We start from the raw sequence: 15,323 nt of genomic DNA, 5'->3' as shown, positions 1-15,323 counted from the left end.
GGGACAAGTGGGAGCATTTGTATGCGTGCATGCAAACATATATGTATAATTTATATACGGCGGCAGACTTTTCTGTGGGATAATAAATCACCTTACATTTCACAGGTGGCACAAATAGAAAATCAGCAGTGTTGACATCTGTCAAATGGTACATGTTTCTGACATTTTGCTTTTCTTACAGAACTGACCATGCTTCTCTAAGCAAAGCACGACCACGTTTGCTGAGATGTAAGTTCTTTTTTATTATTATTATTATTGTTTATTCACTATTTGTGATCATTCACATTCACATGTTTTAGCATGGTATGCTTGAATGTGTGTATGGGTGTCTAATAGCAATGTGTGTGTGTGTGTGTGTGTGTGTGTGTGTGTGTGTGTGTGTGTGCGCCTGTGTGTGTGCCTGTGTGTGAGTTGGTAGATTGAGTAGGGGTGTGTGTGTGTGTGTGTTGGTATATTGAGTAAGAGTGTGTGTGTATGTCTAAGTGTGTGCCTGTGTGTGAGTTGATAGATTTAGTAGGTGTGTGTGTGTTTGTGTGTGAGTTGGTAGATTGAGTAAGAGTGTGTGTGTGTGTGTCTTGGTAGATTGGGTAGGAGTGTGTGTGTGTGTGTGTTGGTAGATTGAGTAGGAGTGTGTGTGTGTGTGTGTTGGTAGATTGAGTAAGAGTGTGTGTGTGTCTTGGTAGATTGGGTAGGAGTCTGTGTGTGCCTGTGTGTGAGTTGGTAGATTGTGTAAGTGTGTGTGCGTGTGTGTGTGTGTGTGTGTGTGTGTGTGTGTGTTGGTAGATTGAGTAGGTGTGTATGTTGGTAAATTGGTGTGTGTGTGTGTGTTAGTAAATTTAATAGGAGTGTGTGTGTGTGTGTTGGTAGATTGAGTAGGAGTGTGTGTGTGTGTTGGTAGATTGATTTGGTTTGTGTGTGTGGTATGTGTGTGTTGGTAGATTGAGTAAGTGTGTGTGCGTGCGTGCGTGCGTGCGTGCGTGCGTGTGTGTGTGTGTGTGTGTGTGTGTGTGTGTGTGTGTGTTGGTAGATTGAGTAGGTGTGTGTGTTGGTAAAATGGTGTGTGTGTGTGTGTGTGTTAGTAAATTTAATAGGCGTGTGTGTGTGTGTGTGTGTGTGTGTTGGTAGATTGAGTAGGAGTGTGTGTGTGTTGGTAGATTGAGTAGGTGTGTTGGTAGATTGAGTAGGAGTGTGTGTGTGTGTGTGTGTGTGTACCTGTGTGTGTATGTCTATGTGTGTGCCTGTGTGTGAGTTGGTACATTGAGTAGGAGTGTGTGTTTGTGTTGGTAGATTGAGTAAGAGTGTGTGTGTGTGTGTGTGTGTGTGTGTGTGTGTGTGTGGGTAGATTGAGTAGGTGTGTGTGTTGGTAGATTCAGTAGGAGTGTGTGTGTGTGTGTGTGTGTGTGTGTGGGTAGATTGAGTAGGTGTGTGTGTGTTGGTAGATTGAGTAGGAGTGTGTGTGTGTGGGTAGATTGAGTAGGAGTGTGTGTTCCCATTCCACCCACTCCTCTTGTCTGCATATGTGTGTGTGTTCCCCATATTCTGATGAGGATGTTCTCGCCGTATGTGTGTGTGTGTGTGTGTGTGTGTGTGTGTGTGTGTTGTTAAGGTGTGTGGGCGTGTGTTTGTACTGACATACTGTGTGTCTGTGTGTGTGTGTGTTTGTTTGTTTGTTTGTTTGTTTGTTTGTGTTGACATGGTGTGTGTGTTCTCATGTTCTCTCCTCTCTTGTCTGCAGATGTCTGTGATCTCACACTGGACCCAAACACAGCAGACAGACGTCTCTCTCTCTCTGAGGGGAACAGAAAGGTGACACGTGTGGAGAAGCAGCAGCCGTATCCTGAACACCCAGAGAGATTTGACTCCACATACTATCCTCAGGTGTTGTGTAGAGAGGGTCTGACTGGACGCTGCTACTGGGAGGCTGAGTGGAGTGTTGATGGTGGAGCTCGTATATCTGTGGCCTATAAAAGCATCAAGAGGAAAGGGAACAGTGCTGACGTCATAATGGGATGGAATGCCAAGTCCTGGAGTCTGTTCTGCTCTGATCTCAGATACTCTGTCTGGCACAATAATAAACGCACTGACATACCTGCCCCCTCCTCCCGCTCCAGAACAGTAGGAGTTTACCTGGACTGGCCGGCCGGCACTCTGTCCTTCTACAGCGTCTCCACTAACACACTCACCCACCTGCACACGTTCCACTCCACATTCACTGAGCCCCTCTATCCAGGGTTTAGGGTTTATTATTATGGCTCCTCAGTGTCCCTGCGCAAGATCACATGAGCTCGTCCTCCAACAGGTACATCCACCCTTTTCTCTCTCTCTCTCTCTCTCTCTCTCTCTCTCTCTCTCTCCCTCTCTCTTTCTCTCTTTCTCTACTCTCAGTCTCTACTCCCCCTTCCTTCTCTATCTCCCTCTCTCTGTCTCTCATTCTACTCCCTTGGGCTGATCCATTTTCAGATTTGTGTGTGTGTGTGTGTGTGTGTGGTTTCTATGACACTGTAATGTAATACAGGCTTGTAGGCACAAGAAGCTCTTTTACAAACAACTTTAGTAAGAGGGCATTACATTATTTTTATTTTTTTTCTTTTGAAGTTGTATGTGTGTGTGTGTGTGTGTGTGGTTTGTTTAACACTGTCTCTCTATTTATCTCTCTTTATTCTCTCTACCAGTCTCTAATCCCTTCTTTCCTCCCTCTCTCTCCTCCAACAGGTACATCCACCTTCCTCTCTCTCTCTCTCTCTCCCTCTGAAGTGTGTGTGTGCGTGTGTGTGTGTGTGCGCGCGTGTGTGTGGTTTGTTTAACACTGTTTTCTATTTAACAAACTGCCAAAATTCAGACTTAAATTCATCAAGTCAAGACACTCCAACATTCCACAGTAACCACGTAACCGTAGCAACATCCATTGTGATGCTTGATCTGTGGCCCTGGCAGTTGAGCAGGGCTTGTTGCTATGGCAATAGTTCCAGCTTTGGCCCATAGACTGTATAAAGAACTGCAGGAACTCCAGTCACACACACTCCTGTTCATACACATGTGTAATGCTGAGATGCTGTTTAGATATTGATATGTATATTCTATTATATAATTACTGTTCTGGTGAAACTAAACAAATGCTGATATTGCTTTCTTTATATTATGCTCTTCTCCTGAAAATGAATGTGTGGATTATGAGAATGTTTTCAACAACAACAATATGATGTATTCTGTTCTCCGTAAAGTTTAGTTATTTGCTGAATTTCTTTGAAAAAGTTATTTGCTGATCTGAGGTGTCAGTGGTTCTATACAGTATGTGTTGACATAGCAAAAAAAAATGCTTGTTTTTCTGACTTAAAATATGTAAATAAAATGTGTTTCTGACTTTTAAATGTCTGAATAAAGATTCTGAAAGGAGATGTGATGAACCTGTTGTCAGTTGATTTGTTTCATTGTTTTCTATGCTATAACAAAACAGAATATATGTGATTTTTTATTTTGTGTTGTTTTGTTTCTTTTCTTCAAACTTCCTTTTTCCGTAGTTGGACATTTCATGCATTGACCACCAAGATCATCTCTCTATTCAGTGCAACACTGTACCAGATTAGTGTATTGCAGTAGTATAATAACTAGGGCTGTCAAAATAGCACATTAACTTTGATTAATTAATTACAGAAATATTAAGGTATTAAAGAAAATAAAGCTGCTTAATCACATTTCGTGGTGACATTTGACACAGTGCAGTTTGGCTATAGTGATTGAAGGACGCAGACGAGAAAGCTGCTTTGAATGAAAAGTTTAGCCTACGTTTTAAAAAGAACGCCCAGACTAATCCTGTTGACAGGAGCATCAATCTACTATTTCTGCAGTAAGGAATTCCCGTTGCCTACCATGGGAGTTCGTCAAGTCTGAAATATCACCAGAGCATGTTTAATAGGTAGCCTGGCTCTGGTATCACCTCAATGGAAAGCAATCTGGAGGTAGGCCTACAAGTTAGCACACCTCTTGATGATAATAATGCTAGCCGCCAGCCTTGTTAAAGTTACTTTGCTAACGTAGCCTATTGTTTGCTTAGCCTGTAGGCCTACCCTACGACTGACTAACTAACTAACCGACAAACTCTCTTACTAAAGACTACATTTGTTGCACACTTGAAACAAAATGTCTTCAAAAGTATGTTGAAGGTGGTTACATTTATTTCCATTCCAATAACTTCACACATTGCATTTCGATTCCCACTTGTAGGCTATGCTGCATTTTTTTTCTCGTTTTCTTAGAGCCCTGCGTTTTCTTATCTTTGACTGCCACCTACTGGATAGAAAAGGAAACAACCTAATAATTACGTGAACAAAAATCTACAACATTACATTTAGCAGAAACAACATGTTTGAATGGCCATAAAAGGATAAATCATGGGGGGTATACCACACATTACCTTGGTGTTAGGGTAGCTTACTCTGCACATGCCATTGACAGTGATTTGTAGCTTCAGTCATTTGCATTTCCCCTTTGCAACCTACCCGCACCTTACGCTCCACTGATGCCCACCTCCTATCCACCCCCACTGCACATCTATTATTATTATTATCTAGTATTTGCATCATACTAAACATCTGACACCAGGAACTACTGATGCCTGAGCCAAAGGGAAAATGATCATAAAAGAGAGAAGTTGAACTTTAAAGTTTATAAAGATGGTTTGGCTCTTCATTGATTCACTCATCTGACAAAAATTGTTTTAAAGATATGTTCATAGCGAAAATGGATGCATGTGATTGATTTAGATTAATTAATCACAGAGTTTGTGGGAGTGGAAGGGAGTTCCAGAGTTTGGGGCCAGCCACGCTAAAAGCCCTGTCACCCATGGAATGGAGATGTGCAGTGGGGTGGATAGGAGGTGGGCATCAGTGGAGCGTAAGGTGCGGGTAGGTTGCTAAGGGGTCAGGAGGCTTGAAAGATAAGAGGGTGCAAGATTATGTTGGGCTTTGAGTGTATTTGATGTGAGAGTCAAAAGGAAAGGGTAGAATCAATTGTGACACTAAGGTGTTTTGACTTCGTAGAGGTGGTGAAGTAGCCAGTGATGGATAACCGGATGCCACCCACCCAAACCTCTTTTCAGTCGACTCCCATCTGGCAGGAGATACAGGAGCCTGTGCTCCCGCACCAGCAGGCTCAGGTACAGCTTCTTTCCAGAGGCTGTAGCACTGCTGAACAAAACTTCACCTCCTGTCTAGCATTTGCACTTTAGCTGTTACTAGTTTACCTGTTTACTTTTTACTACTGCACTGTTTACCTGTTTACATTGACTGTATTGCACTGCTTACCTGTTTACATTACTCCTACACTGTTTCACCTATGACTTTGCACGGCCAACAGCACTATACATTATATTTTACATGTGTGTGTGTGTGTGTGTGTACTGTATATATATACGTATATACATAGTACGCATGGAGTACTTTATATATAAACAAACTGAGACAACCCATTGAAAGAGCAGAACATACACTTTCAAATGATACCTTGGTTATACATGTAATCCGAGGTAAAGGCTACATAAATAAACAACACAAACAACACACCATTATATAGTAGCCTAATTTTAAACATGTTTAACTAATAAGCTATGATATCTATACAATACAATTAGCAATAATGGGGCTAATAAGTGTCATAGGTAGTTTAGGTTACATATCATGCCAACATTATAAACGTATTTATATAGAAGCAGATCTTAACATTGTGAACCACATGGCTCAGTTTTCAGAAACTGCCACATCAGAGAATGGAGTAGCATCAGACCTCATCCTCCTCTGTGTGCTTATACACAGCAGTTCAAAATAAAAAGCAAACCATGTTTAGCCATTTTGACTGAAAGGTCATCTTATTCTGTTTTATTATATTAGGCTCTAATTAGGATAAGAGGCACATATCAAATGTCTCCTTCATGTAGAGAGAGATGATGGAGAAGATGTGATTGAGGATGATGGAGGTGAAGAGAGCAGGGGGTACGGCTGCTCTGAGCACAGTGAGGACATGACACAAGAGCAAATAGGCAGAGCAATGCACAACAGCTTTTGCCAGAGGATCCAGGACCATGGGCAGATAAATTAGCAAATGACCAGAGAGACACCAGAGTACGCATGGAGTCATGTCATGTAGCTTAAACGTAACCTTAGCAACCACAGTAGAGTAGGCTAGAGCATGCTGGGAAATTATCAGAGAGACACCACAGTACGCATGGAGTCATGTCATGTAGCTTAGACGTAACCTTAGCAACCACAGTAGAGTAGGCTAGAGCATGCTGGGAAATGATCAGAGAGACACCACAGTACGCATGGAGTCATGTCATGTAGCTTAAACGTAACCTTAGCAACCACAGTAGAGTAGGCTAGAGCATGCTGGGAAATGATCAGAGAGACACCACAGTACGCATGGAGTCATGTCATGTAGCTTAAACGTAACCTTAGCAACCACAGTAGAGTAGGCTAAAGCATGACCCTCTGAATGCATGCTGAGCTTCGTGAAATTCCGTTCCGTCCATGGGGTAGCCAGACAAGAAGTTCATGTATACTATGTTAGTAAATACTTGCCGGCAGAGGGAAGTTGAAATGTAACATATTTTGTACATATAGTTTCTCCAAATCCGGCAGTTAGTAGTTACTTTTATCCTATACGATTCTTTGTGAATACCAGCCTAGAACTCATTTATTGTCATTTCAGTTCAAAATCCACAAGTTCAGAGATGGCAGAAGTAGAGAGTTCCTGCACTTTCCCATGTGTGACATCATGGGTCTGGAAGTAGGGGATTCTGAAGGGGCGCATCCTGATGACCTCATCAACATTTTAAAAGGTCAAATAAAAGATGGCCATTAGGTAATAATAAAAACACACAGACACACTACTACTACTACTACTTTTACTTCATGTCAGTGTGAAGCACGGGAACACTTTAGAGCTGTTCTTCTTGCTGTAGTTTAATCCTAGGAGCCCCTGTTCAGACACAGAGCCAGACTTCATCAGCAACCCCAGTCTGAGGGATGGAACTCATTGGCTTCTAAGTGTCATTCCAGCAGACAAGGTCAGTGTGCAGCAGGATGGTTCCTTTGAGAAGATGAGGCCCATCAGAAAACAGGCCAGTGAGATGGGGTAGTGATGATCAACATGTTCACACTAATATCACTAGTACTTATGGCTCTCCCATCCAAGCACTAACCAAGCAGACATCTGCTAGACATCAAGAGTTCAAGCTTCAGCCACCCATACTGGGGTCCACATGCCAAAGGGTTTGAGTCCTGATCCCACCCCATCTCTCTCTCTCTCTCTCTCTCTCTCTCTCTCTCTCTCTCTCTCTCTCTCTCTCTCTCTCTCACTCACTTCACGCTCCTATCAGACTCAAGGCCTAAAAAGACCCCCAAACATCAAGTCAGAACAAAGACTAAGTAAAGGTCATGATCAAGGGAAATGTCTTCCTGCAGGAATCCCTCAGCTTACTGTACAATGCTACCAAAAGTGGATCAGGCCCAGAGGTCAAGAAGGACATCAGAGTGATCTACAGGAGCAAGAAGATCAAGGAGAAGGTACGTTTCCATCAGAACATCTGCCTGTGCACAATATATACACACAAGATATATGTATAGGATACAGTCATCATGTCTTCTCTTCTCTCCTCTCCTCTCCTCTTCTCTTCTCTTCTCTGGGTAAACATCTCTTCAGATGCAGGAGTGCAGTAACAGACTGGGAGTTCCCTTTAATGAGTTTGTTCAATGGAGACACATTCTCTCTCAGTCACATACACACTTAGACACACAACTGGATCTGGTTGTACAAAACCCATTGCTTAGACGTGGCTCAACATGCAGTGCCACATATGGTATGGCCATTCCTCTATAGTGTGTGTGTGTGCGTGTGTGTGTGTGCTTGTGTGCGTGTGTGTGTGTGCGTGCGCGTGTATATGTGTGTGTGAGAGAGTCATAGATAGGGAGGGAGAGAGTGTGCATGTATGTGAGAGAAAGACAGAGAGAGAGAGAGGGAGTGTGTGTGTGTGTGTGTGTGTGTGTGTGTGTGTGTGTGTGTGTGTGTGTGTGTGTGCGCGTGTGTGTGTGTGTGTGCGTGTACGTGTGCGTGTGTGTGCGTGTGCGTGTGTGTGTGTGTGTGTGTGTACACTTTGTTGAACTCTGCACTGAATTGTCCTTTACTGAGCCCCTGATGTCCATAAGTAACAGGCACCTCATTCTTCATGGATTTTCTTTTCAATTTGTCGGTGTCGGTGCCGATGCTTTCACGTTTACAGGTGGGCCACACCAGGCACGTAACTTAAGCGTTCCATTCACGTTGTGTCTGCAACAATTAGCTTCCACTGTAATCAATGGAACTTACTACACCAGGGGCCGTATTCACAAAGCATTTTATCTTCAATTAAAAGAGTTTTCTCTTTTAAAGTTATTCACAAAGCCTATCAGACCTACTCTTAGTAAGGAAAAGTGACAACTCCTAAGATAACAGACGAACTCTGTTGCTATGGTTGATGTCATTACTTATGCACGAGCTTGATTGAAGTAACCACCTTGATTGGCTGATGATTATAATGTGGGAATGATTCCAAAAACCTCCCCTACGATGATAAGTGACAGGTCTGAGAATGTGTGCACTACACAAGTAGTGCTGAGGACAGAAGCTGATGAATAAATAAATAAATAAATAGCCTAAAAGAATAAAGAGTAAGGTAAAACAAATAGCCTAATAGCCTATTGACATCAATCCATATGGATGCTTATCTTGCCATCACTTGTCATTTCATTGATGGTGATGCCAAATTGTCCACCATTTTATTATCTGTGGGGAAGTTCCCAGAGAGGCATACGGCAGCCAACATAGCTGTTACAAAGACTTCTGTCATGGAGGAATGGGGGATTCTGGGAAAGGTGAGATGCCTTGTGACTGATGGTGCTGCAAACATGATGGCATGTGGGACTGTGTTGCCAGTCAGACACAGCATTTGTATTGGCCATGCTTTAAAGCTGGTTGTGAAGAAAGCCATTGACCAGACACCGGGTCTTGAAGAAATCAGGGGCAAGGCCAGGAAGATTGCGGCCTATTTCAGGACCAGCACCGTGGCCAGAGAGCAGAGCGGCTCCTCAGCATCCAGCAGCAGATGGGGATGCCCACTCACAAGCTTGTGCAGGAAGTGGACACACGCTGGAACAGCACCTACCACATGATGTCCAGGCTGCACGAGCAGAGGGAACCAGTCGGTGCTGCAGTGGTGTCACTGTGCACCCATTTGGCGGCTCTGACCTCTGCTGAGTACCAGAGCATGTCTGAATGCCTTGGAGCATTGTCTCCCCTAAAAGAGGCAACGGTGGAGCTGTCAGCAGAAAACACTGTCTCTGGCTCCACAAGTGTTCCCCTTGTGCGAATGCTGAGGCCATAACTTCCACACAGCGGGAGGTGAAGGGTGAGATGGCTAAGCAGCTCTGCAACAACCTCACGCGGCTCATGACTGAAAGGTTGAGTCACTACGAGACAGCCAGTCAACACTCCCTGGCCACTCTCCTGGATCCACGATTCAAAACAATGGGGTTTTGCAATTCAGGGAATTCCCAAAATGCTGTGAGAAGGCTCACGGCTGAATGTTCTGCTCTTTTAAGAGACAGCACTCCACCTGACCCAGATGCACAAGAGCCTGCTGAATCCTCAGGTATGAATCTATGATCAATATTGCCATGTTTATATTGTATTTTTGTAATGCATTGTTTTGTGTCCCCATTCAGGAACTGGCCTTTGGGATTTGCTGGACCCACATGTTTCAGAGACCAGGAAGGTGAAAAGTGCCACTGCAAATGCCACTGTAGAGGTGCAGCAGTACTTGAGTGAGCCAAACATCCCACGCTCAGAAGACCCACTCCAGTTTTGGGCTCAGCACAAGCACGTCTATCCTCATTTGTATGTGCTGGCCCCAAATATTCTGTGCACACCAGCCTCCTCTGTGCCATGTGAGCGGTTTTATTTCTAAAGCTGGTGAAGTGGTCAGCAAGAAGAGAAACAGACTCAGCCCTGGCACAGTGGAACACATTCTATTTCTGAATAAAAATGACATTTCATTTCTGTTCCCACAAACTCGTCACCAAGCACTGTTATTATATGTCCTCAAGCACCATCAGTGACTTGTCCACGAGCACTGCTATTGTCCATAATCACCATCACTGACCTGTCCACCATAGCTGACCTGTCCACCAACTGAACTGTCCACCATAACTGACGTGTCCACCATCACTGACCTGTCCATAAGCACCATCAGTGACCTGTCCATGAGCACTGTTATTGTCCACAAGCACCATCACTGACCTGTCCATGAGCACTGTTATTGTCCTTAAGCACCATCACTGACCTGTCCACCATAGCTGACCTGTCCACCAACTGAACTGTCCACCATCACTGACGTGTCCACCATCACTGACCTGTCCATGAGCACTGTTATTGTCCTTAAGCACCATCACTGACCTGTCCACAAGCACTGTTATTGTCCTTAAGCACCATCACTGACCTGTCCATGAGCACTGTTATTGTCCTTAAGCACCATCACTGACCTGTCCAGGAGCACTGTTATTGTCCTTAAGCACCATCACTGACCTGTCCACGAGCACCATCAAAACCTGTGGTTTATGTGAAGCACATTGAAATGCTCATGTGTATTACATTCACTACATGCATTTTCCTTGCCTGTTTGTCTTGATTATTTTGTCTTCTGTTACTGCAGCCTTGTATATTGAGAGTGCCTCTAAGGAAGAGCTGTATACTACAAACGCATGCCAGTAGAGTGCTGAAGAGTGCCCCTAGTGGCAAACAGGGAAATTGCAAAGGCATGCCAGTGCAGAGAGTGCTGAAGAGTGCCCCTAGTGGCAAACAGGGAAATTGCAAAGGCATGTCAGTGTAGAGAGTGCTGAAGAGTGCCCCTAGTGGCAATCAGGGAAACTGCAAATGCAAGTTTGTGAAGAGAACAGTCAGGAGGTCACCTGGTGGCAAACTGTGAGACTGCAACTATGTAAAATGGTAGACACCCATATTGTAATTTAGTGCCCCATCAATATGTAATATTGTAACCCCCATCAATAAGTAATATTGCCACCCCCATCAATAAGTACTGTATATTGTAACTCTCCACTATAAGTGAGGGTAGCTGTGGTGTATGAAAACATTGAGAGGGAAGTGTGAACAGGAGTGTTTCTGGACTGGCCAGCCGGCACTCTGTTCTTCTACAGCGTCTTCTCGGATCCACTCACCCACCTGCACACGTTCCACTCCACATTCATTGAGCCCCTCTATGTAGGGTGTGAGCTTATTCAGACTCTGTGTCCCTGTGCAAGATCACTTAGTGACCACACGCTGCACAAGCACCAGGGTCCGCGGAAGAGACCAGCTCTCCTGCTGCTGGTCATTCACATAGAATTTATAAATCAGTTGTACATGTAGCATTCTACATTCTGATGCATGAACTAAAAACACATGTTGTTGTCATGGTGACGGTTCTTCATACGTTGATATGTGTAGAATAGGCCTGCTACATTATGTGCATAATTAAGCATTTATTTGAAATGGGTAGATTTTTTAACTTGAGCTCTGGTAATAATCTCAGCCATGTTTTAGGAAATCTTCATGTTCAAACATAACCAACTAGCTTAAATAATAATAAAACAGCATTTCATTATTTTCAGCTCCAGTTATTTTGTGACTATAGTTTATCTTCCCATCTACAGGTTTAAAATCTATTTTCATACGAGAGAATGTCCTGTTTTAAATTGCATTTAATCTTTGTGAAAATATAAGGCTATTATCTACTGCAGGCCTATCGGCAACTAAACACATGATAGCCTAGAAAAATAATTTTATATTATATTGGCACAGCATGAACTATAAGATTGTCCGAGAGTTTGTAAATTCAATAATTTTACTGAAATCAATTTATAGAAGATACAAGAAATATCCGCAAACTCTCTGTCTGTGCAAAAAAGGTTTTTACTTTGAATCTGCGCAAGCTTTCGGTTGGCAGACCTTCTTCAGGCAGAGTAGATCCTAGCCTATTCTTATTTTTTATAAGCTAGGCTACCTACCAATCCTGGGCCTCGACAGATGAGCGGTGATCTTGCATTTATTTATTTATTCACTGGAATCAATTTAGCCTACTTTCATTAAAGCTACCATCTAAAATCGCTTTTGACAGGGGGAGGGACTTTTAAGTAGGTCTAACCAAAAGCGAAAGTACATAGTCAGACTCCGCGTCAGTAAGTTTGTCTTGTAGGCTATCGAGATCACACAGTTTGTAGCCTAAGGTAAGAGACTCACTATTTATGTTCATGTCATTCACTTTGTGTTTTCGGTATGTGGAATATTTGGAATAAACTAATTAGAATTTCGTTGCATGAACTTGTCGTCGTTGTTTAAGATTTCCGCCTTTATGGTAGGCAGGCCTTGCCTTAACAAACAAACCACTAGGCTAAATGCGCGCTTGCTAACATTAACATATACGATTCTGAATAGATTATATGTCTTAATTTAACTACATAGTCGGCTAGCATAATATGACGAGGTAGCCTACTCTTTTGCCAGGTCCAGATTATGGCATCAAGCACAAAATCGTCGTGCGTAACTAGATAGGCTAACCTACAGGTGCTAGCTTGAGACCAGCATATGTTTGCATAGGGACATGTCCATACCAATATTTTGGGGTGACGAAATTGTCCAATACTTTAGCGAAGTCATTCATATTATTTGTTTTATTGTGAAGTCGTTAATTCCGACGCGTCCTCATAAAGTGAAGTACAACCAGTTTAGATGCTGTCATTTGATTGGCTGAAACCTGGAAGTATCAAAACATAAGCATAGGCCTCTTGTCGCGTTAGTGGCAGACACATAGGAGGCATGCAGGTGTGTGGACAATGATCTGTCTGCCAGTAGGATACCCCAAGAAAGGGTAAAACTTCAGATCAGTAGTCATATTCCCTTTGTCCTTTAGCATGCGCATGCTGCCCCTTTTTAGTGGATCAGCTAGGCCTATACACCAAAAGATAAGATGGTTGTAGTAAAAACTATCTGGATGAGTATGTGTATTGTGTTGTGTATGTTAGGGACCTTTAGGGTCAGTGGGGCTTACATGCTTTTAGGGGTCCGACCTCTGACCCCATGGGCCTGGTCTGTGATGACCGCGCACTTAATCCAGACCTGACTGTCATAAAGCCATGCAAACTAGACTATAGTGGCCAAAGACCTTAATCTGTACTGAGGAATTGACTTTAGCCAATATAGGCCTACACGCTAACATTTCTATTCAATATGTGTCTACATCTGAATGATCGAGTGCTAAAAAAAGATAGCGGTTTATGTTTAGCTATAATCTATAGTATGTGGTGACACATGACACAAGACCTAAAGCTGCATTTGTCTCATGTACATTCCTAGAGAGACTCTCCCACTGCTGCTAGGATGAGTGTCTCTCAGGAGAGAGAGGAGGCTGCAGGTCACAGTGAGACACTCAGACCAGAGTCTGCAGCACACAGCTGTGTGCAACCAAGCAACAAACCAACACACTCTGATGGAGGGTAAGTTAATCCACAGATATAGTACAGATCATACCTGTCCCAACACCCCCTCTGTTCTTACTGGTGCCGATTTGTACCTCATTTTCTAAAAGAAAAAAAAAAAGATTTGGTTCCTTGTCTGTGTTGTCAATAATCAGGTAAATAGAGCAGGTAAAATAGAATGCAATAGCAATAGCGGCCATTAGACTGATATTATTACACGGCTCTTCATAATGCTGAAGAATGCTGCTCCATTCACTTGAATGGGCCTTCCCAAAGTTCGGTGTTCTGATATTTCTCGATAACAGACTGTTGCTAAGTATAACAGGCTAGGCTAAAGAGTCATATTGTGGGGAGTTTATTTTTTCGTTTTGGCAAGTAGCCGTGTAATAAGCAGGATAATGTATAGAATGTCGGTCATTATCGGGAAATAGGTCCCTTCAGGGCAAGTCCGGTTTCGCCCTGTCGGGACCTATTTCCAGATATTGACCGGCGTTCTATACATTATCCTTACATATCATCTGTAGGTACCATCTGTAGGCACCATTTATAGGTACCATCTATAGGGAAATAGCCTGATCGGCAGACAGTCTGATCTTCTCCTCTAGAATTCTCAACGTGCCCCTTGTCTTAGATTTTCCGTTTACTTTGAGAAGTTCACCAGGTCTCATTGCAGTGTTTCCCACAGAATTTAATTGTATTTGTGGTGGTGGTGGTGGGGGGGGGGGGGGGGGTCGGGGTCAATAAAATGAATAGCCTATTGTTATACTTGCCTTGCACGAGAAGTCGATATTGACAAGTAGCTGTAACGTTATAGTGTGCTAACCTCGACAACCCAACGGTATTCTATTCTAAAGGATTTCATCCCATTTCAATAGTACAACATAGAAAATCATTGTGTGGTGATTAATTTTGATATTGTGATGGGCTGCCACAGATTAGGCAATGTATAGGAAACACTGCATTGTCTGAAAACCACCCAAAACTAATACATTTCTATAGCTATTCTCCACATTGGGGATGGTGTTTTGGTGGTTGAAATTTTCACGCCATCCCAAAATGGATCACTTGGTCATCATGGATGCTGATCATGGATCACTCTTCTCAACATGCACAACTCAGCTAAACCTTTATAAAGGCACATCTGGACACAGATTTTAGCTTTCACTGGACATTCACAGGGACAGATTGCTAAAAAGGTCTGAGGGTGCTGTGGCGCAGCAGGCTACAGCGCCCGTACCATATACAGGTCCGAGTGCCCACGGGGACCCAGGTTCGAATCCGACCTGAGGTCATTTCCCGATCCCACCCCATTTCTCTCTCCCACTTACTTCCTGTCACTCACTACTGTCCTGTCCAAATAAAGGGAAAAAAAGGCCAAAAAATATACTTAAAAAAAAAAAAAGTGCAGTCTAGAATCATTGTGGAACCATTTTGAGGGCTGTGAATGCAAATAAATATGTTTCCATTGATTATTTAAAAAGGGTATGAATATTTTTGGACACACCATTTTTTATAAAAATGTTTAAAAAGATGAAAATGCTTCTTTTTTTATTCCATGTTCTATCATATTGTCTTACAACCTTTTGACATGTGGTAGTGTCATTTTCAGTCAGAACAAACATATTGATAAAGAGAAAATTAACATTGAATCAATATTTGCCAGGGGTATGAATAATTTAGTTCTTAACTGTATATGTTATAGAAAACAATGAGATATGCTTGTAGGAATACACTGTAGTGTGTGTGTGTGTGTGTGTGTGTGTGTGTGGA

General features: G+C 42.9%; 1 protein-coding gene and 1 long non-coding RNA gene across 7 annotated transcripts in view; one reads left to right on the top strand and one right to left on the bottom strand.

Moving 5' to 3' along the window:
- Positions 1-15,323, top strand: part of LOC121718788 (NACHT, LRR and PYD domains-containing protein 3-like) — a 1,510,793-nt gene that overhangs the window by 1,246,014 nt on the left and 249,456 nt on the right. The window lies entirely within an intron of this gene.
- On the bottom strand, positions 2,247-15,320 carry LOC121719078. 2 transcript variants are annotated; one of them, XR_006034140.1, is made up of 2 exons: positions 15,285-15,320; positions 2,247-2,339 (listed from the first exon to the last, which is right to left on the bottom strand). It is a non-coding gene; the product is annotated as an uncharacterized LOC121719078 (long non-coding RNA). The 2 variants fall into 2 exon arrangements; XR_006034139.1 differs by having other exon boundaries at positions 2,247-2,343; positions 15,285-15,317.

The sequence above is a fragment of the Alosa sapidissima genome, chromosome 9 (genome assembly GCF_018492685.1).
Source record: "Alosa sapidissima isolate fAloSap1 chromosome 9, fAloSap1.pri, whole genome shotgun sequence".
NCBI lineage: Eukaryota > Metazoa > Chordata > Actinopteri > Clupeiformes > Clupeidae > Alosa > Alosa sapidissima.
Note: the sequence above shows the minus strand (reverse complement) of the source record. Positions and strands in the feature narration are given on the sequence as shown.